Below are 23,639 nucleotides of genomic sequence, written 5' to 3'. Positions count from 1 at the left end.
ACACACAACACACACACACACCACAGAGAGAGAGAGAGAAAGGGAGATAATAGTTTATATTTTAGGAGGTGATAAATGCTATGAAGAAAATAAAGCTGAGGACAGAGAAGAATGAGGAGAGTTGCTATTTTAGGTGTGCTTTTGAGAGACCTCTGATAAGGTGACATTTGAGCAGACACAAAGAAAGTGAAGGATGGTGACCACAGATTCAGTGCAATCCCTATCAAACTACCAATGGCATTTTTCAGAGGACTAGAGCAAAAAAATCCTCAATTTGTATGGAAACACAAAAGACACCAAATAGCCAAATCAATTTTGAGAAAGAAAAACGGAGCTGGAGGAATCAGGCTCCCTGACATCAGACTATACTACCAAGCTACAGTAGTCAAGACAGTATGGTACTAGCACAAAAACAGAAATATAAATCAATGGAACAGGATAGAAAGCCCAAAGATAAACCCATGCACGTATGGTCACCTTATCTTTGATAAATGAGGAAAGAATATACAATGTATATTAAATGTGTATTGAAGAATATACACCTCTTCAATAAGTGGTGCTGGGAAAACTGGACAGCTACATGTAAAAGAATGAAATTAGAATACTCCCTAACCCTATACACAAAAATAAACTCAAAATGGATTAAAGAACTAAATATAAGGCCAAAAAATAAAAATAAAAAAATAAATGTAAGGCCAGACACTATAAAACTCTTAGAGAAAAACATAGGCAGAACACTCTGTGACATAAATCACAGCAAGATCCTTTTTGACCTACCTCCTAGAGAAATGAAAATGAAAACAAAAATAAACAAATGGGACCTAATGAAACTTAAAAGCTTTTGCACAGCAAAGGATATCATAAACAAGACCAAAAGACAACCCTCAGAATGGGAGAAAATATTTGCAAATGAAGCAACTGACAAAGGATTAATCTCCAAAATATACAAGCAGCTCATGCAGCTCAATATCAAAAAAACAAACAACCCAATCCAAAAATGGGCAGAAGACCTAAATAGACATTTCTCCAAATAAGATATACAGATTGCCTACAAACACATGAAAGGATGCTCAACATCACTAATCATTAGAGAAATGCAAATGAAAACCACAATGAGGTATCACCTCACACTGGTCAGAATGGCCATCATCAAAAAAATCTACAAATAATAAATGCTGGAGAGAGTGTGGAGAAAAGGGAACCCTCTTGTGCTGTTGGTGGGAATGTAAATTGATACAGCCACTATGGAGAACAGTATGGATGTTCCTTAAAAAACTAAAAATAGAACTACCATATGACCCAGCAATCCCCCTACTGGGCATATACCCTGAGAAAACCATAATTCAAAAATATTCACGTACCGCAATGTTCATTGCAGCTCTATTCCCAAAAACCAGGACATGGAAGCAACCTAAGTGTCCATCAACAGATGAATGGATAAAGAAGATGTGGCACATATATACAATGGAGTATTACTCAGCCATATAAAGAAACAAAACTGAGTTATTTGTAGTGAGGTGGATGGACCTAGAGTCTGTCATACAGAGTGAAGTAAGTCAGAAAGAGAAAAACAAATACCGTGTGCTAACACATATATATGGAATCTTAAAAAAAAAGAAAAGAAAAGAAAAGAAAAGAAAAGGTTCTGAAGAACCTAGGGGCAGGACAGGACTAGAGATGCAGACATAGATAATGGACTTGAGGACACGGGGAGGGGGAAGGGTAAGCTGTGATGAAGTGAAAGAGTGGCATGGACATATATATACACTACCAAATGTAAAATACATAGCTAGTGGAAAGCAGCCACATATCACAGGGAGATCAACTCGGTGGTTTGTGACCACCTAGAGGGGTGGGATAGGGAGGGTGGGAGGGAGACGCAAGAGGGAGGGGATATGGGGATATATGTATATGTATAGCTGATTCACTTTGTTATACAGCAGCAACTAACACAACAACGTAAAGCAATCATACCTCAATAAAGATGTTAAAAAAAAAAAAGGAATGAGGTACTGATGCATACTGCAACATGGGTAAACCTTCAAAATGTTATGCGAGGTGAAAGAAACTAAACACCAAAGCTCACATATTGTATGATTCTACTTATACGAATAACCAGAATAGATAAATCCATCAGGACAGAATGTAGACCATGGTCACCCGTGGCTGGAAGGGAGGTGAATGGGCAGAAACTGCTTGATGGGTAAGGGGTCTAACTTTGGAGTGATGGAAATTCTTTGGAACTAGAGGTTGTGGTTGCACAACATTGTGAATGTACTAAATACCACAGAATTGTCCAGTTTAAAGCAGTTGACCTATGTTTTGTGAATTTCACCTCAATAAATTACCAGGGGAAAAGAAGTACAGAATAGCATGATCTCCAAGATAAACTGCTAAGTCAAAAAAGTGTAAAACAGGGCTTCCCTGGTGGCGCAGTGGTTGAGAATCCGCCTGCCGATGCAGGGGACACGGGTTCGTGCCCCGGTCCGGGAAGATCCCACATGCCGCGGAGCGGCTGGGCCCGTGAGCCATGGCCGCTGAGCCTGCGCGTCCGGAGCCTGCGCTCCGCAACGGGAGAGGCCACAACAGTGAGAGGCCCGCGTACCACAAAAAAAAAAAAAAAAAAAAAAATTCAAAAAAAGTGTAAAACAGTGTGTGTATGTTCCTGTGTATCTAGCAGCATGGAACACCCTCATTCACCTTTCTGTACCTGATGAAATTTACAAATTGTATGTGTATTCTCTACGCAAAAAAATTTAAAGTAAATAAACGAATTGTTTTTAAACACAGTGCTGACTTCAGAGTCAGACTGGGTTTGAAATCCCAGCTTTGACAGGCATCAGCTGTCAGCCTGTGTTACTCTCAGCCCCAGGTTTCATATCTGTAATGTGGGTACGATAACTGTACCTACTGCCCTGGGGTTGTCAGGTACATTAATGAGATAGTGCAGGTAAAGGGCCCAGTGTTTGGGATACTGTGACACTGAATGAATGGTGGGAGTGGTTCCTACTCATAACACTCCTGACAGCAAATGTGTGGGTTTTTCCCACACCACCCACCAGTTCTGCAACACCCTGGACACTGACTGGGTGTCTTACGGCTGAATTCAATCCTGACGCTATCTGCTCACGGTTAGTGCAGACTCTCAGGTTAAAGGCTCAGTTCCATAAGACTGTCCCCACTTCTTTTTTTCTTTCTTTTTTTGCCGGATCTTAGTTCCCCCACAGGGGACTGAACCTGGGCCCATGGCAGTGAAAGTGCAGAGTCCTAACCACTGGGCAGCCAGGGAATTCCCTGTCCCCACTTCTAAGGCCAGTCACAAGTCCCAGGTCGTCACCTGTACTTCTGACCAACTAGCCTAAATTGGTGGTTTCCATGCCCCCCTCCCTCAGGCTTGATAGTCTGACAGAAGAGCTCACAGATCTCAGAAAAGAGCTTTCCTTGCTGTTACTGGTTTATTTTACAGGGTACAACACAGGAACAGCCAAATGGAACAGATATTGCAACGTATGTGGGAGGGGGTATGAAGCATCTTTGCCTTCTCTGGGCATGCCACCCTCCCAGCACCTTGAAGCTCTCCGAACCAACCCAGAAGCTCTCCGAACTTTGTCTTTTAAGGGTTTTAAAAGAGGTTGCATTTACGGAGGCGTGATTGATTGACTCAACGGTGTTGGTGATTAACTTAATCCAAGCTTCTCCCCTCCCTGAAGGTCACGGGGTGGGGCTGAAAGTTCCAACCCTCTAATCAAGCCCTGGTCTTTCTGGTGACCAGCTCTTATCCTAAGGCTCTCTAGGGTCCCCTAACCACCAGTCATCTCAGTAGCATACAAAAGACACTCATCACTCCAGAGACTCTGAGAGTTTTTGGAGCTGCGTGTCCGGAACTGTCAGCAAAGACCAAATATATTTCTGCCATGGTATCGCAGGATATAAAGCAGATCCTTACAGAAGAAAGAAAGAGCAAGAAAAACATTATTTAAGCCCTGCTCCCCAAATCTAAGCATGCTTTCTCACTTTTGCTAGGTGCACTGGTGGAAGAGCCCAGGAGGTTTTTTCACACTGTGAAGGGGAGCTCATGCGTCAGAGACACTGCTGTGATGCACTCTGAGGCTGGATGCGGTAGCCGCGGCTGGCATCCTGAGCCAGCAGGGCACACTGGAGTAATACCAAACCGTGGCCAGGTGGACATGGAGTTACTTTAAAAAGGGACTGAGAAAGCCAGCTGACACTGCTCTAAAGTCAACTGGAGTTTATGGGGCGTGCCCTTCTTTGTTGCCCAGCCTGGCTGTACTCCTGAAGCCTGAGGTGGAGGCACAGGAGCAGCCTCGCGGTGCAGCGAGAGACTCCTGCAGCTGCGGCTGCCGAACACAGGCCCGTCCTCTGCTTCCCACCCGCCAGTAGCCTGGGATTCTCACGCCAGTAGCGTGAGATTCTTCCCCAGCCACCTGGACTCACTGCTGTGCTGCTAAATCAGTTTCCTGGTAGGCACCTGAAACACAGGTGTGCTTACTCAGCAGCTCACGGGAGGAGTCGAGAGGATATAGAAAGGATGTACCAAAGGCAGCCTTGGGTGACTCAGGTGGCTCCTGAGAGAGCAGGTCTGTAGCTCCTGCTTGGCCTCTGGTGTGTCAGGCTCTTACTTCAAGCACAAATGGTCATTCCCTCTTCAATTCTGTTGCGAGGCTTGGCTTTCGGCTCTTGGTTTGAAACTTTTTTATCATCCTCACTGGACCACGAGCATCTTGGGGACAGGTGCCTCATCTAATCATCATTTAGTCCATTGTGCAAGAGGGCAAGGCTTCCTCACGGTCATCAGTGTCATTCCTGAGGGGCAAAAATTGGTTCTTGGGGGAGAAAAATATTCTTATGTTTGTACATAAAGCACAAATGTACATACAGTATATAAACAGATACACAGTGTATCTGTGGTACTAAAATTTATGGGGGGGAGACAGAAAACATTGTTAAAAAGGTTTGTAGGGGAGAGATTTAAAAAAAAAAAAACCTGAGAAACCCTGGAGTAAATAAAGAAGTCAGAATCTCCATCTCTCAAGATGGAGATCTTAATTCCTTTTCCTTGTCCTGTTGTGAGGGTTAAATGAGATAACGGGAGATGTGGCACACGGCAGACACTCCACAAATGTAAGATCTATTCATTCCGGTGGCCGCCCAAGAGTGCCACTCTTCCAGAACTTTCTCTCTCCCAGTCTCTTTGGCTGCTCTATCAGCTGCCTCTCTGTGCCCCTGCCCATAGGGTGCTGTAGGCACAGGTAAAGATGCTTGTCATTTGGGTTTAGCAGGCCTCTGTAATTCTCAGGTGAGGCAGGTCCACACCGACCTAGGAAGTGCAGCCCCGGGCCCCCCTCCACCACTGACCACAGTCCCTTTCCAGGGCCACCTCTCCCCTTGCTGGCTGGCAGTCCCTCCTCTGCGTCCAACCCCCACAGAAGGCGGGAGAAAAATCTCTGATGAGAGCACTCTCGAAAGGGCTCCTGTGATCAGAAAGACAGTTAACAGCAAGTGATGGAGAGGATGGGGAGAGACTGTAACCCTCACACACCGCTGATGGGAATGTAACGTGGTGCAGGTGCTTTGGAAAAGTGTCTCAGTTCCTCTGATGGTTCAACATAGTGTTAGCATATTGTCCTGCAATTCCACTCCTAGGTATAAAAATACCCAAGAGAAATGAAGACATGTGTCCCCACAAAAACTTATACATGAATGTTCATGGTTATTACTCATAACAGGTCAAATGTAGAAACAACCCAAATACCCATCAACTGATGAATGGATAAACAAAGTGTAGTATATCCATACAATGGAATGTTATTTGGCAAGAAAAAGAAGTCTTGATAACATGTTACAACAGAGGTAAGCATGATACTAAGTGGTTGTTTATGTGCTTGTCTTGTCCCGTCTATCTGAAGAGCTCCAGTGACTTGCCTTCCTCATCCCAGTTTCTCCACTTACCCAGCACTTGTTCTGGGGCATGTCAGAGTTTAGAACATTTTTACTAGATTAAATTGCTAATTATCACTTCCCCTGTTTCCACCTATACTGTGAGTCAGCACTTGCTCAAGATCACAAAGCTAACTCCCTTTAAATGTTCTCATTCTAAATCTAAGTCCTGATATATTATACTATTAAGTATGCTCTCTGACTTGTCTATTTCATATGCCTCAGGACCTAATGCACAGCGATTCTTAGCAGGTAGGTAGAAGATATTAGCTGAATGGATAATTTAAACAATAAAAATGCTGCAGGAGTCCTGCACTGTTCAAAGCCTGCCTTTTCCCGGAGGGTTACTGTTCAGAGTGACAGGAGAGAAAGACAAATCCTTGTGTTCCGTGAGCTTTTCTCCTCTCAAGACATCTGCGCAGGGTTTCTGTCTATGTGGATTTGGGAAGTGATATTAACATTTGCAGAATCTGACTTACTTGTCTCAGGAACCAAGTGGGTCTACTTATATATCTATGTCATATTTATTTTTTCATTCAGTGAATAGAGACTTGCCAGCTATGATGCCTGGCTCTGAATATATAAAAATGAAGACGTCAAGGTCCCATTCTTAAGGAACAGAGACTTGTTTCACTTTTTCGTTTCATCAGCTTGAGAACCAATACCTAACAGCTTCTTCCTTTATTTTTGTAATGTTTCCTACCAAACCTAGAATAAACTCAGCTCTAACTATTTTGTAGAATTGTTGCAGGAGTCCTGAGGGCTTGTCTTCTACTTTGTTTATTTTTTTTATTTGACACGTGCTCATTCTGTGCTCAAGAGTAAGTCAGGTGGCCTCTCTGGGCCTCAGTCTGTTCTCAGATCCATGGGGTATCCTCTTACCTTTCCCAACTCTCAGGGACAGTGTGAGGGCCATGCAGAACCACGGATGCTGAAAGGGCTTGCAGTGAACACAGCTGGATGGGCGTGTTGTGCATAACTGTCATTCTGCTCTGGGCCATCATCACAATTTGAAGAGAATCTGGACAGAAGTCAGAGAAAAGAGAGACCATTTTTATTTCTCAGTGGAAACACCTGCCTTTGGGGACATAGATTTAAAATGAAAACATTTAAAAGCATACATGATCTTAAATATTTCTCCTTCCTGAGTCTCAGCTCCCTCATCTATGAAATAAGGCTGTGAGGCTAGATTGCCAGGTTTCAAACTATGCTCCAGAGAAATTCTCACTGGGAAGAGACTCTTCTATCTCCATATCTGCAACTGCAGAAATAATTTTTAAAAATTTTCCCCTCATTTTACATATTTGGCTTCAATGTAGGTTTTCTGTTCTTTTCTTTCTATGTTTTTTTTTTTTTAATAAAAAATCCTGGAGCTAAAACAAAAATGAAAATAAACCCTACTGCTAAATAATCTGTAACGAATATCCTCTGGCTCTGGCCATCCTGCTCACACACACATGGACCCATGTGCTACTGCTTAGCCTGTGTGCATTCCTCTTGTATGTGTTAGGTGCGCAGGAGGGCCTCTGGGTACTGAATTCCTTTGTAGAGGAGAACTGGCGTTGATCTGCAGCCTGCACTGCACTCAGAGATGACCATTTTTCATAGCAGCATTCCTAAGTCTGAATAGCCTTTGGCAGCTGAAGGCGGAGAAAGAAATTCAACAACCAGTCCAGGTAAAACCTCTTCTTCCTAATGCTGGAATATGTTTTAGTTGCAGGTGACAGGGGTTGCTGGGGAGTGGAGGGTTATGGGAACAGCGCCACCTTGTGGTCATGTAGTCACTTTCCCGAGCAAGGCCAGGCTGGTCTCTGTTAAAGGATGGCTCCTGGAGGGATGGGCTCCTGGAGGGATGTACTCCTGGAACCTGGGATTCTGAATTTGCTGGGAAGGGGCTTTCTGAGACCACAGGCTGGGTCGCGCCCAGGTCCCTTCCAGGCAGCAGGCCCAGGTGCCTGACTCTGGAGCCCTTCTCTGGAAGCTACCACGCTGCTGAGGCCTGTGAAGGCTAAGGGGTAGATGTGTGATTGCTGGAGGAAGTGTGCTGTTGCTAGTAGGACAGCATCTGGATCTGGAAGACAAGGGCAAAGCCTGAGAGGCGATGGGACAATTTTCACAACTGACACGGCTGAGGCCAAGTTGGGAAGATGGTCCACCAGGAAGTACATAGAGGGAGGGTAGGAGGTGGTATCTCCCTGTCCAGAAAGAAACTCAGGGTTCATGCAAGGAAGAGAGGACTATATCCATCACCTTGACATCACTCTGACCCCAAACCGGGACCCTGAATGACCCCTCTTGCCCTGCTCCTCTCTCCCTGCTGGGAAGATAAAATGAGATGTAAGAGTTTAGCCCAGTGCCTGGCACATGGAAATTCCTCAAAGGTTCCCTCGTCTGTCCCTACCCTTGCCCACCCTTGGACTAGACCTCAGGGTGACAGCAATGAACCCAGCACAGACAGTATGGGAACTCACAGCCTGGTGCTGCATTGTCTGGTACAAATATAACAGGAGCCACAGGTGCCAACCGCTTATTTATTTTAAATTTTCTTGTAGCCACATTAAAAGAAGGAAAAAGAAACAGGTGAAATTACTTTTTAATTATATATTTTATTTAACCCAATATCTTGTCATGTCAACATGTAATTAAAATAAAAATCAGTAATGAGATATTTCACATCCTTTCTTTTTTTTCCTGCACTAAGTCTTAAAATTCTGTGTGCATTTCACACTGGCAGCATGTATTAAGAGGCTGCTGGGACCTTCAGGACCCACTCCTAAGGAGATACTTCTCTGTCACTCGGTCACCAATGTGTCCTTCGGCCCAGGGCATGTCACTCATTAATGTGGGGTTTGATGTCCTTTTCTATGAAATATGGGGCTGGACTGCTGACCTCTGACCTGCTCCCCCAAGGGAAGTGATGCCATCATAAAATGAGGCATAGGCCTAACCCTAGACCTAGCCCTGCCCTGCCTCCCTCAGATAAGAGGCTTGTCTGTGTTTTCCAATGAGAGGGATGGCAGTCATTCGTGCCTGCTCACTGGTGGCCCTGTCTCCCCGTCCCAGCTTTCTGAGGATTGCCAGAGCCGTTCTGACTCCAGCACGAAAGATGTTGCTGACTCTAGCTCCCAGAGAAGGACTCCCCAGGACTCCTCTGGGGGCTTCTTACCTCTTTCCCGAGCTCAGGAATCTCTTGGGAAGAAACCTGCGGTGGACTCCTCGACTTCTGGAGCTAGACAGAGCCCCGGGCTCCCCCAAGCACCCTGACAGAAGAACCCCTTTTGTGGAGGTCGTGAAGAAACTGTGTGAGGCTGAATTCGGAACAAGAGAGCCCTCCCCTCTAAGCCTCGGAGCCTCCGCCAGGTGCCTGAACCTCCAGGAGGGCCCGTTCCCCCAGCTCCCCGACTGAGGGAAGCCATGACTCAGTGGGCTTAAGAAGCCCACTCAGCATCTGCACATAACCGGGGCCAGGCTGCTCAGCTAGCCCACAGCCCCCCTGGGCAGGGGACGTTTCCCAGAGCACAGCTGTCTCCACTCCTCCCTCCCCGTACTTTGGGACTCAGACTGGTTAAGCCAGAGGTGATGGAGACCGTGGGTCAACTCCCGTCTGATTAACTGCAGCCCAGAGAGGAGGAGAGCGGCCAGGTCACGGGGCTGGTCAGCGGCAGAGTCTCCTGTCTCCCAGCCTGGGGCTCTCCCCTCCCCTCCCAGCACCCTCCCCATCTCCAAACCCTACCGCCCCTCAGCCTCACCCCAGCTACTTCGCCTCCAGCCCCCTTCTCTACACACAGTCTCGTTCTCTGGCCACCGCAAGCCACTTCACTTCCCCAGAGGGCCTCCCTCCTTCTCACCTCCAGGCCTGGCCCCCGGGAGGTTCCCTCTGCCACAAATTCATTCCCTTTCCCCTTTCTGTGTGCAGCCAACCCTTCTCACCCTCAGGGTCAAGCCCAGACATCACACCCCGCAGTCACCCGGTTACAGCCACCTCCAAGATCGTGTCTGGTTTCTCCCGGTATATCCAGGGCCTGGTACAGTTTAATGAAGGAGGTGTGAGCGAGGTCCTGGATTCTGTAATGTTTCCATTTCCCTTTCCTCAGTACTGATGGTCTCGCCTTCCCTTCCATCCCAATGTGTTCTCTCCCCGTAGGAAGGGAGTTGACCTCGCCGCTGTGCCTCGGCCCGTGACCAGGTGGGGCCTGGGGCGGGTGGGGGGGGTCTCTGATAGCTCCCCGTTGGTCAGCGGGGCCCTGTCCTCGTTTCCTCCTGGCGAGCAGGTACTCACGGGCACTCTGCAGGTTGCCCAGGAGGTGGCGCCAAAATGCTGCCAGTGATAGCCAGACGGGCGCCCGGATCCCTGTCTCCAGGCACCTGAGCTCCCATCCACAGGGCCAGAGCCCACATTGGGTTCCGTTGCCGTGACCAGGGTCCTGCTCTCCGACGACCGTGAGGCCACAGCCTCCTTGACCGTGAGGGTCAGGAAGTCTCCGTTCATCACCGCTGCCCTGTGCTCAGTGAGGCTGGGCTCTGAGTCACCCTTTGTACCACATCTCTGCCCAGGGCCTGGCACCGACTGTGCGGAATGGAGGGACAGAGCCCACACAAGGACTGACAAGGTCCCGTGCGCATTCTACGCTGGGTTTCTCGTCATCACAATGACCTCAGTGTCCTAGGCTTGGAGGCTGGAGCTGACAGGGAACTTCGCCATCATTAAGAGCCGGTGCGCCTGGAATGGGTTATGCGTTTACGGCGACATTGACCCTCAGGGACATAACTTTGGGGGTGGCTGGGTGGGACCAGGAGGGCTGGACTCCTCGAGCCAGTTGCTCCCAGTAACAAGCAGCCTCACTCATTGTACATTTATTATTATTTTCTACATTTGCTCAGCATGAACATGGTTTGGAAGTAGTGATCTAGGGCCATACTGTCCAATATGGTAGCCACTAGCTACAGGTGACTATTTACATTTCAATGAATTAAAATTAAATAAAATTTAAAATCCAGTTCCTTAGTCACACTTGCCACATTTCAGATCCTCGGTAGCCACACGTGGCTGGTGGCTACCCTACCAGACAGCAATAGAAATGAGCATTTCCATCACTGTAGAAAGTTCTACTGGACAACACTAGTCTAGTGCTTGCTCTAGACCCTTTTCTGGATAGGGTGTTCTTTAGAATCTCAGAAAGTTCTCCACTCTCTGTCTTCCACTGTCTTCCACTGGTATAGTTGTTGCAACCAACAGAGAGATGGAGTCAGATAGACCTAGGACTAAATTCTGACTTTGCCACTTGCTGGTTCTGTGGCCTTGGAGGAGCCATGTAGCCTCCCTCAGCCTCTGTTTTGTCATCTGTGAGATGGGGATAATATTACTCAGCTCCCACAGTTATTGGGAGGATTCAATGAGGCAGAGCAGGTGAGTCGCTGGATGCAGTGCCTGACGTGCAGTTGTCTGGCCTGATCACCCCCCCTCCACCCCAACTTCATCTACTTGTATCCACTCACCCACAAGCCCTTATCACTGGTCTATACTGTGTCGAGACCTGTGTCAGGTTCCACAGCCTATTCACAGGGAACACAGGGCTTGATTCTACAGAGAGATTGTAATCTAGGTGCGAGGGCAAGATAAGTGCCGTGAAGCAACCTGAAAACAATTCTTAGGCAATCCACAGGGCAGTGTGTCATCCAGTGATACAAGGCCGGATGGGAAAGGCACTGGGAGAGGTTTATCTGAGAAGGCCTTGTAGAGGCAGGTGGGAGTCGAGCTGGTCTGGAAGGCGGGCGCAGGGTGTGGGCTGGCAGGACCGGTAGCAGAGAAGTGACAGGGGAAAGGCGTTGTGGCAGCGGAATGGCAGGAGCAAAGACAGGCTCAGAGGTGGGTCAGGGAGGGCCTGAACTAACGCACAGCGAGGTAGCCCCGCCGGGGTTGTCCTGGAGAAACCAGGAGGGTTTGCTAAGACAATCACTCAGCTCTCAGAAGCCAGGCTGAGCTGCTTGGGTTTGATGAAGCCGGTGTTTCCCAGGCAGGTGGGGACTTGAGCTGAGAATTGGGCGGAATTGAGGGAAGATTGTGCTGAAAGCGCAGTAAGAGGGTCTCTGAGGGAGATCCTGAAGGCAGGGTGAGCGCAGCAAGGTATGACACCAGAGGCCTTCCTGGGGCAGCACGAGGCACAATTTACCAAGAGCTGTTAACATGCTGTGACCTCAGATTGCTAGGTCCCAACAAGGCCAGCAGAAACGGCACTCAGTAGCCCTGTACAAGAAGTCCACATCTAACTGGGAGTGACAGGGGGTGGACATCGAGAGGAAACAGGGTGGAAGAAATGCATTTACAGCATATCAGAATCTGAGCCCCAGCTCCTCACCCAGGTGAGAAAAAGAACAGGATGGGGGCTGAAGGTAGCAATAAGGAGAGAGGAAAGTGTCTAGAGAGAGGCCTGGATGTCTGAGGAGTAAGGCTGGATGCAATAGCATCAGGCAGAAACATACAGACACACGCCCGTGCACATGCCTGTATATGCACACGCAAGTCCACATGTATAACCCCCAATTTACATAGGCATGCTGATCATACCCAAAGACCCTTAAGGAAACATGCCTACGCACATCTTTGCAAATACACGTGCATGCACATGTACAGGCACCCATTGACACACATGTATATGCACATGTTCTCCTCCATCCTGGCCTATCCTTGCAGGGCTGAGCTGGTGCTGGTGTTGGATTTCCAGCAACCAAGCCAGGAAGCATCTGTCCTGGGCACTGAGTGTGTTTCTGATGGAGACTTCTATAGGCTTTGCTTGTAAACACTATTTGTTTTGGAAATCCACTTCTCTATTTGCAAATAAAAACTTGGGACATGCAGTATTGGATTTCCCTGATCTGACATTGACCTAGAAAAATGTGCTGGCAGGAACAGAAAGTGCCATGCCCCACTGTGCTGGCAGGCACAAGTGAGTTTCACTCTTCTTGGCTTTAATCACAAACGTTAAGATGCAAGTGAGGGGGGCAGGGCCGCCTCCCTGCCGGAGTGGCTCTCTCTCGCTGCAGACCTGGGAGGGGGGTGGATGCAGTGCCTGGGGGCTTCCTGCAGGCCTGTGTGCTCATGGCCTCGAAGAGCAGGCTGGCAGGGGAATCAGAGCAGCTGGGGAGTGGGTGTCATAGGGGCCAGTGACAGGCGCCAGCACGCAGAGAGCGAGCAGCTCTGGCACATGCGAATCACGGATGGGTCCCACTTATGGGGGTCCCCAGAGTTATCAAGGAGACAGGCGACGCAACTTCAGCTCTGGGTGCGGTTTGAAATGGGTTCCCATTGTTGGAGAAGGACAGGCTTCTAGGAGGCAGAGCTGCTAGGCCCAGCTGCAGGTGAAGGTCATGGTCTGCTACAGACGTGCGTGGGGTCTGGGTACTGGTTGCGTAGAGTAGAAGCAGAACCTGAGAGGAAATGTCCAAGGCAGGAGCCCTGCATCATGGTGGGAACAGGAGCCCCCAGGGTCTCCTTGGGGGCACTGGCTCCTTGTCTGATTGGCAGCAAACTAGACCCAAGAAGCAAGATGCAATCCATTGCCTCAACCAAGCCACAGAATCCTTCTGAATCCCTCAGCTGGGCCGGTGACTTAATTCTGGGCCTGTTAAGACCAGGGTTCACATTCCTCCCATCTTCCTCATGGCCGATCATGAGGATGAAGTGACATCAGAAACGTCACGGGCCCAGCCAGGGCCAGCGATAAAATAAGTGCTTAATAAATTTGAGATCAAATCCTGGCTTCACCATTCACTAGCTGTGTAGCCTGGGAAAGGCTATTCATCTGTGCCTTCATTTCCTCATCTGTAGAATGCAGACAATAATAAAATGCACCTCACAGCACTGTCGGGGATTAAATGAGTTAATGTACATAAGTCACTTTTGAACAGTGCCTGACCCCTTAATAAGCACCATTACCATTTACTATGATATTAAATATTATTCTTAATAATTTATTTGTGTATTTATTCACTTATTCATTCAGTGAATGTCAGATACTGTTCAGGCCCTGGGAATACAGCAGTGAAAAAGAGACAACAAGCCCGGGGGTGGGTAGAATGAGGGCCCCCGCAAAGACCGCCGTGTCCTAATCCCCAGAACCAGTAAACATGTTATGTTACCTAGCAAGGGGAATGAAGGTTGCTCCTCAGCTGACCTGAAGATAGGGAGATATCTTGGATCACCCGGTTAGCCCTACATAATCATGAGGGTCCCTGAAAGAAGAAGAGGGAGACAGGAGAGGCAGAGGCAGGGAGGACATGTATTGAAGCAGAGGTCAAAGAGGAGGATGGAAGAGGGCCACGGGCCAACGAGCATGGGCCACCTCTAAAAGCTGGAAAAGGCAAGGAAACGGATTCTTCCCTGGAGCCCCCAGAAAAGAATGAAGTTCTGCCCATGGTGTTAGCCCAGTGAGCCTTCTAACCTCTAGAACTGCAGGATAATAAATCTGTGTGGTTTTAAGTCGCTACGTTTGTGGGAATTTTTTGTGGCAGCAATAGGATTACTAACACAAACCATCCGTCATGGGGCTTACATTCTTACAGGGGGAGAGAGACAATAGGAAATAAATAAATACCTGGTGTGTGGGATGGGCGTTTCCTCTCCTTCCCCGGGGTGGGGGGGCGGGGAGCCAGGCTGCTGAGCACAGACTAGTGGAGGGGGCAGGGGGCAGGACAGGCTGGACGGGGCATGTCAGCCTGCACCCCGCCCCCATTCCAGCCAGGAGAGGCAGGGCGGCTCTGGCCCAGTGCTTCTAGGCTCTGGTCCTGGGCTGCAGAGGGGCCTCGCGTGCAGTGTCGGGTCCAGCACTGGTGGGGCCTGCTGCCAGGAGCCTGGAGCCATTAGCATGTTCTTCAGATGCCTGCTGGTGGGGAGATGAGGACACGTGATTTGTCAAAGTGAGTCAGGAGTGAAAGCCAAGGCCAGGTGGCTGCCTCAGTAAGAATCTCTCTGGGGTTCTGTAATTACAAGCTCTTGATGGAGCCCAATAAGAGCACCAAGAAGCCCCTCATTAGGAGGCCATAAAACACCACTTGGGCTTGGCTTTCATCTTGCCCGGCTGCTTACCGAAGCCTTCCTCTTTCATCTCCAAGGCCTTTAATTGGCAGCCTGAGCCCAGAGAATTACCTCAGGAGATGGCTGAGGCCTGGGTTGGATTCTGCCTCCTCAGCCCCTCCCTACTCAAGTCCCTGAAGTCTCTGCTGCATCCTTGAGCTTACGCTGAGCAGGGCCGGGAGGTCTTGAGGAGTCCAGCCCACCACCAGGTGGGGTATGGCTCATAGACCTCGAACGCATGGTGCCTTGTGGCCTATGTTCGGGAATTCAGGTTGTGCACTGCTCAAGGGCACTGTATCTAAGGGGCATCACCCACATGGTAGACGCACACTAATTTATGTGGGAGCACACTGATGGCACAGAGACTCTAGGTCTCCAGATAGGTAGCAGGGGGGAACCGCCTTTGACCTGAAGTCACAGTGGCACTTGGGTCGTGCACAAACTCTCAACACAGACTTGTGGGTTCTGTTCCACGTGCACTGCAGCTGCCTGTGCAGTCTTACCACCTGATGCCCTTTCCTGCCTGATTCCCAGGCCCCTGACCCTTTGAACCTGATGCTGTTGCCTCACCTGGTGGGGGGGGGCAGAGAAGGTCGGGGTGAAAGAGGGGCACTCAGAGTGTGTGTGCTGCTGGCCATGAGTGTGCCCCCCGTGGTGTGTGTGTACATGGAGCTAGGGGTGCTACCCACCAGGCAGAGCCATTCAGGTCATGTGGATATATACTAACTCCATCTTTCGTTTTTATCCTGAAGAAGGGACATCTCTTCCTACTTTGCCCGCAGGTGCCACCTGGGTCTGCCAGGTCCTTCCCTAGCTCACGGGGACACAGCCTTTAGTGCCACCACCCATGTGGTGAAGACTCACCCTCAGTGCCCCTGGGTAAAGTGTCAGCTCTCTAGTAGCTACAGCTCTGCTCCCAGGATCAGCCTTGACCTGGACCCTGACTCATACTCATCTTCGTCTCTTAACCTTGGGGCTAGACCCAGACCTGTGGCCCTGCCTGGTGTCCACTGTGTCCGAGCCCCTTGCCTGCAGTCTACCTGTCCTTCAGAGGGCTCAGCCAGGGGCAAAGGCAGTGTCCTCCCAGCCACGGCAAGCAGAGAATTGAGTTGCGAAAACACTTCTGAAACAAGACCTAGGGAATGGGTGGGGTACAACTGGAGAGCATTTGCAATATGGCATCCTTTGACACTGTGGTCCCACTCCAGGAAATTTGTGCTTAAGAGAAAATCAAGGATGTGTGCAAAGATTTTGCCAGAAAGATGTGAGTTGAAGCATTGTTTGTTCTAGCAATAGCTGGAAATAAACCAAATGAACATCATGGGAAGGAGTGACATATCACAGGCAGCCCTCTGCTTTCATACACAGTGAGTGTTCCCAGAAATTTATCCAAATGTCAAATGTTTGAAAGTTGGACACCTGCTTATTTTTAAAAACTAACAATAGCTTTTTAAGTTATGAGAGATGTTTATATTCCCCACTGGCCCCCAAATTAAAAACATTATCAAATCACTAAACATGCCTAACCCTTTAGACACAATCTTTAATAATATGTGTCTTAGTTTGGGTTTCCCCGAAAATAACACCTGAGACAAAAAATTGAATGCAGTGCAGGTAGATTATTTGGGAAGTGACCCCAGGAAATGCTGATTTGGGGTGGGGGCATAGGGAAATGAAAAAGGGAAGGAGAGAAAGTCGAGAAAGGGTGATTTTCCCACCAAGTTCACTGTGGGCAACTGGAACTTACCTCCACCAGCGGCTCTGGGAAACCGTGCAGAACATTCATCTCCCCAGGGGTGGGGGAGTTGGGGTATTTATCCACCACAGCCCATCAGTCATTGGCTGCAGCTGCTCCTGAGGGTGTGGGCTTCCTACCACCAGCCAGAGAAAGCCCTGTGGCAGAGTCCCAGGGGCTGGGATGGGAAGCCATGTTGGAATGCCCAGAAATGGGAAATGCTGAGGGGAGTCTGTTACAGTATGTGTCTAGATTCTCTATGTTTTTCTTTAATCTGTTCTTTTCTTTAACAATTCAACCTACAGGTGGCAAAGAAATTCAGAGAATATTCATTTGAAAATGAAGATTTCCTGCTTGATTTCCCATTTTTGTCACAGTTTAATAATTACTAGCATCAACATTTCTGCATTTCTATTTCCCACTGGTTTTTATAAAATACTAAGTCCCAAGTGCAATCTCCAATTAAGTGCATAAAGCATAACAACAATAGCTAACACATATAAACACATACTGTGGGCTAGATTTACCTCATCCTTGCAGCAGTGTTATGGGGTAGATATCATTACCGTTATTATTGCTTTACAGATAAAGAAATGGGGGCTCAGGGAAGTTAAGTAATTTGCTCAAGGACATTATGGGCAAAGCCTGGCAATCTTGCTCCAGAGCGCATGCTCTGTCTGTGCAACTGCTAGAAATGGTCCCCCAGCTGATTGATGAAAGCCTGAGTGTGGCACATGACAGGGAGTTGAGGGGTGTCAGTATTAATGTATGTAAATGTAGATTTTTCAAACTTGGATATATCAACACCATCATGGCACAAAATAGTTGATGGCTGTAGCAGGTCCAAATTTAAATCTGTTAACTCAGTTGGGCTTGAAACATTGTTTCATCATTTCCACAGCCTGAAATGAGTATTATTTTAAGACACATTGCACCAAATGAGGGAAATTCATCTTAGTCAGCTGGGGGGCTGTCTTGACCCTTTCCCAAGGGATGAGGAGGTGTTTAGCGTCAGACATTAGGGTGGGGGGTTGCTTTGCCATTTGTTAGTTGGCCCCTTGTGCACACCATCTCCACCATCCTGACCCAGAATCCTCCCTGCGGGGGGGCTGGCTCTGTAGCAGTACTTCCATGCCCTTCAAAGTCAGAAGCATCACTGCCACTGTTCCAGCCACGCTTGAAGACCAGTTTCCCTCTGCTTTCTGAGATCAATGCCTGCATCTATGTGAGACCACTCTCATGCCCCCCGCCAAAACACCCCACGAGTTCCTGCCTCCCCTGCCCACCTCCACATGCAGGGACTCTGCCTGGAAGAGGTAGGGAAGGGAGGGGGGACTAGTGCAGTAGCCCCTCCTTAGGAAACCAACAGCAGCTCAGCTCTTGTCCTAGCCCCTTTATTTCTCCTTTTCTCCCATCAAGGAAATCTTTCTCTTTCTTTCTTTCTTTCTTTCTTCCTCCCTCCCTCCCTCCCTTCCTTCCTCTCCTCCTACCTTCCTTTTTTTCTTTCGAGACTAAGAACAACAGCTCTGCCTAGTGACTGTATACCTCCAAATCCAGTGTATTATACAAGAGAAAGATTCCTTTCTCTTCTCACTGTTCCGGTTATTTATTGCTGCATGACGAACCACTTCCCAAACAGCCATATAAAACATACATTTTCTTTTGGTCTAGGGGTGCCAGAAAAAGTACTACAGATTTTTTACCTGTAAGTACTGTACCTATTTAAAGTTAAAAACATTAAAACTTATCTTTAAATACTATATGGATAAAAATTTAATCCCAGTTAAATTTGAATTTTAGATCAGCTCTCTCTATATATATTTTTTTTCTTTTTTTTTGTGGTACACGGGCCTCTCACTTTTGTGTCCTCTCCCATTGCAGAGCACAGGCTCCGGACGCGCAGGCTCAGCGGCCATGGCTCACGGGCCCAGCCGCTCCGCGGCACGTGGGATCTTCCCGGACCGGGGCACGAACCCGCGTCCCCTACATCGTCAGGCGGATTCTCAATCACTGCACCACCAGGGAAGCCCCTATAATTTTTTAGTCTAAGTATGTCCCATGCATATTTGAGACATACTTAGACTAAAAAACTACTCATTGTTGATCTGAGATTCAAATATAATGGAAAGTCTTATATTTTTGCGGGTTTTTGTTTTTGCTTTTGTTTGAAATCCAGCAACACCGTTTTGGTCGCAGTTTTGTGGGTCAGGAAATTGGGTAGGGTTTGGAGCAGTTGAAGGGTGCCCTACCATGGTGGTTCTTCATGCACATGTCTGGTGCCTGGGTGCTCCATGGCCTCACATTCTTCCTTCAGGTGAAGTCTCATCCTCCAGGGCTTTTCCATGCAATTAAGGACTCTCACAGAAGGGCAGGCTCAGGTAGTCAGACTTCCTACAAGGAGGCTCTGAGACCTGGCTCTGAGAACAGGAAATGGAAGCTGCCAGTCTCCTAAATCTTGGGTCTGTCAATCGGTGCACTATCACTTCCTCCTTATTCTATTGGTCAAGCAGTCACAAAACCCACCTGGCTTCCACAGCAGGGGACATAGACCTCACCTCTTATGGGAGCAGTGGCAAAGAATTTGCAGTCATCTTTAATCTATTGCACCCACTGAGAAGGAATAGATTTTCGGCCACCCCAAAGCTTGACTAGTTTGTGTGTTTCTCTTTCAGCATCCCTTTCCTAAGGCAATGAGAACAGCTCATTTCAGCCTCCGTCTGGTTGGGAGAAGGGTCTTAGGAAAAGAGGATATTCAGAAGGGTAGGGGAATTTCAGTTAGTGTTTCAATGTATGATTCCTCCATGTAACAAAAAAATCATAGGTGGGCTTCCCTGGTGGCGCAGTGGTTGAGAATCCGCCTGCCGATGCAGGGGACACGGGTTCGTGCCCCGGTCCGGGAAGATCCCACATGCCACGGAGCGGCTGGGCCCGTGAGCCATGGCCGCTGAGCCTGCGCGTCCGGAGCCTGTGCTCCGCAACGGGAGAGGCCACAACAGTGAGAGGCCCGCGTACCGCAAAAAAAAAAAAAAAAAAAAGAAAAAAAAAATCATAGGGTTGAATAATATATAACAATTCAGAAAGATATGAATAAAATATTAAGTGTAAAAATCAGGTGACAAAAATGTGTTTACAGTATAAAGTTTTAAAAAAATGTTACAATATAAATGTTGGAGACCTATATGCAAAAATACTAGCAGTAGTTTATCTGTAAAAGGTGTGATTCCGGCACATTTTATTCTTTCTGCTTGTACATGTTTTTGATATTTTATAAAATGAATATGTGTCACTTCTAATTTAGAAAAAAAGAGGTTATCATAAAATAAAACAACAATGAATCCACCATCCTCCTAATTATTAACCAGTTCATTCTTTGTACAAATTCTACTGGGTATCTAGCATGTACCAGTTTCTATTCTAGGCACTGGGGATTCTGCCATGAACAAGCCAGACAAGGTCTTCTCCAGAGCCTCTGGGGAGAGCAGGCCCTGCCAACACTTTGATTTTGGACTTCTAGCCTCCAGAACTTGAGAGAATTTTCTGTTTTTTTTTTCAGTCACCCAGGTTGTGATAATTTGTTGCAGCAGCCCCTGGGAACTAACACGAGCCTGTTATTCCTTGCATCTTACTAACCAATGATATAGATTTCCATTTGGAAGTAGGTAATCTAATTGTCCCCGCTTTACAGATGGGGAAACTGAGATTCTGTGAAGACCAGTAGTTTGTCCCGGACCCCACAGAGCATGGCTTCCACAGCAGGGCCAGGGCTCAAACCCTGGTTTCTCGTCCCCAGTGTTTAGGCTGTCTCCATGATGCCACAGCTTGTAGACCTGGGTTTCCAGCAGTTTCTATTAAGTCTCATGCAACTGTTTCTAAGGTTATCACACCCTGTCCTGCCTATCACCCTTCAGTGACAAAGAAACCAGTCCTGGGGGACTCTCCATGACAGGAGTACCTCCTCCTCTTGGCTAATGAGGAGGAAATTGTTCTTGCATCAGGCCCTGCCCTGTTCCTGCATCTCTAACTGGCTGCTGAGTCCACACTGGAATGAATGGGACTCAGTCAGCTGTTTCCAGGTGTGCTCACTGCCATTTATCAGTAGCTGCTGATAAGCCCTCTACATCATTTTGTTTAGGCCAGGGTGTACCCCTCACTCAAGAAACCTCAGCCTCTCCTCTGACAGGCAAGGAGCGACTGCCATTGTTTTCTTTAAACAACTTTTTCTCCAGATTTTAAAATAAATACATGCTTTTTGGAAAAAAAAGCCAGAAAAGATAATGAAGGACAGAAGAAAATAGAAATGACTTATAAGCACCAGCAGTTCCTATTTATAAATGTGCAGAAGGAAAAAAACTATATTCAGATATGCATCTGGTTACGCTGCACATATAGACACATTCACAGAACAAATTCAACTATGTTTAAAAATGAACATTTTTACATAGACTCTTGTTGCTTTTGGAGAAATCTGGCCATAAGAAACATTTTTGTACTCTATCCTAAGCATATCTCCAAGGTTGTTAAAAATTCTTTGTAAATACCATTTTTAATGGCTGCATACTATTCTATCAAGTAGATCACCACTTACTAATCATTTATTATCTATTACTAAGCACTCAGATTTTTTTCTAGTTTTTCATTAACTTAAAAAAAAACACTGTTGATTGGGATTGACATATATACACTAATATGTATAAAATAGGTAACTAATAAGAATCTCTTGTATAAAAAAATAAATAAAATTAAAATTTTTTTAAAACCACTGTTATGGACATACTTGACATAAGACTTTGTATACCTTTCTGATTATGCTCTTGGCCTGAAATTATTGGGTTCAAGGCTATAAACATAACATTTTTACAGCTTTATTGAGGTACAATTTAGAAAACATAAAGCTCACCCATTGTAAGTGAATAATTCAATGCTTTTTAATAAAGTTATACAGTCATGCAATCACCTCTGCAATCTAGTTTTAGACCATACTTGTCACCATAAAACATTTCCTCAAGTTCTTTTACTGTCAAACTCACTCCCACTCCAGCCCCAAACAATCACTGATCTACTTGATATATAGATTTGCCCTTTCTGGACAATTCATATAAACAGAATCATACAATATGTACTCTTTTTCTACATGACTGCTTTTACTTAGCATACTGTTTTTGTGATCCAGTGATATAGCATGAATTAGGACTTTGTTCCTTTTTATTTCTGAGTAGTATCTCATTGTATGGATATACCACATTCACCACATTTTTTTCATCTATTTATCTGTTGGTGGAAATTTGGATTGTTTCCAGTTTTCGCCTATTAAGAATAACATAGCTATGAATATTTACCTACAAGTCTCTGTGTGGACATGTTTTTACCAATTTCTCTTGAGTAGATACCTAGGAGTGGGTCATATGGTAAATTTTTATTAAATTTTTGTAAGAAATCACCAAATTATTTTCCAAAGTAGCCTCATCATTTTACCTTTTCACTAGCAATGTATCAAGGTTACACTTGTTCACATCCTCACCAACACTTGTCATTTTGATTATTGCCATTCTGATAAGTATGCATTAGTATATCTTTGTGGCTTGAATTCACATTTTCTTAATGACTAATGATGTTGAACATCGTTTCATGTGCTTCTTAGCCATTTGTATATCTTCTTTGGAGAAATGTCTATTCAAATATTTTGCTCATTTTTAAATTGAGTTGTTTGTCTTTTGTTGTTCTTTATACATTCTGGAAACAAATCCTTTATCGGATATATAATTTACAAATCTTTTCTCCCAATCTTTGGCTTGTCTATCATATTTTTATTTATTTATTTTTTATTTTTTAAAATATCACAAATGAGGTCTTTTATTTGTCACCATTAAAAGTCTGATTTTTAAACAGATTCTTGGACTGGTGGCTCATATCCATCAGCTCGTTCAACTTTAGCACCTGTCTCATCCCCAGTAGCTTTTCCAGAGCTACTACCTTCTCCATGTAGCTCCATGAGTTTTCCCAATTCAAACTTGGGCTTCTTCAGCATTTTTACTTTTCTAACAAAGACATCACGGAGTGGATAAATAGATTGGCAGGCTTTTTCTATGTCTTTTCCAATGCTGTCTGGAATCAATTTATTGACCACCTCTTTCAAGTCATTTGTCTCCACCTCTCGGGTCATGATTTCCATCATCTTGTGGATCTGGAAGACCTGCTGGTGCTGGGCATAAGAGGTCTTCCAAATATGATTGTTGCGTTTTTTAGTAGAACCCACACAGAAGAGACGAAGCAATAACCATCGGTAGTCTTGACATCAACGTGAGCTTCAATCATGGTCTGCCATTTTTTGACCATGGAGCATATTTTGTCACAGGTAAGGTCCATGCCATGGAAATGCGGCAGTTTTTGCCCTGAACATCCTCAGTAATAAGCTTGAATTTTCTAAATGCAACTTCATCATTCTGCAGATCAGCAAGGCTCAGTTCAAACACACGACCCTTGAGGCCATCAGATGCGATTTTGGTTCCTTGAGCTCTCATGACTAGTGTTTTCCCAATATTTCTTATATTGAACATAGCTGGTGCTTTCACATCATACCAATCTTTCTTAGAAAATGGGTCAATCACTTTCTTCTTGGCTCCCTTTTTACCGCCTTTTGTTAAGGCGCTTCTTCTTTCCGACCACCATGGTGCTGCTCCGAGAGCCAAAAGGCTATCATATTTTTAAATGATGTTTGTTGAAGAGCAAAAGTTTTTAATTTTGATAAAGTCCAATTAATTTTTTTGGATTACCCTTTTTTGTGACTTGTCTAAGAAAGCTTTGCCTTACATAAAGTCACAAAGATTTTTTTTCTCCAATGTTTTCCTCTAGAAGTTTTACTGAACCTAATTTGAAAAT

At 46.3% G+C, this 23,639-nt stretch overlaps 1 pseudogene; it reads right to left on the bottom strand.

The window, feature by feature from the left end:
- Positions 1-22,589: 22,589 nt before the first annotated feature.
- LOC131759187 (small ribosomal subunit protein eS1-like) lies at positions 22,590-23,429 on the bottom strand (annotated as a pseudogene).
- Positions 23,430-23,639: the final 210 nt, after the last annotated feature.

Source organism: Kogia breviceps, chromosome 7 (genome assembly GCF_026419965.1).
Source record: "Kogia breviceps isolate mKogBre1 chromosome 7, mKogBre1 haplotype 1, whole genome shotgun sequence".
NCBI classification, from domain to species: Eukaryota; Metazoa; Chordata; class Mammalia; order Artiodactyla; family Physeteridae; genus Kogia; species Kogia breviceps.
The sequence above is the reverse complement of the archived record's forward strand: the minus strand, read 5'-3'. Positions and strand labels throughout refer to the sequence as shown.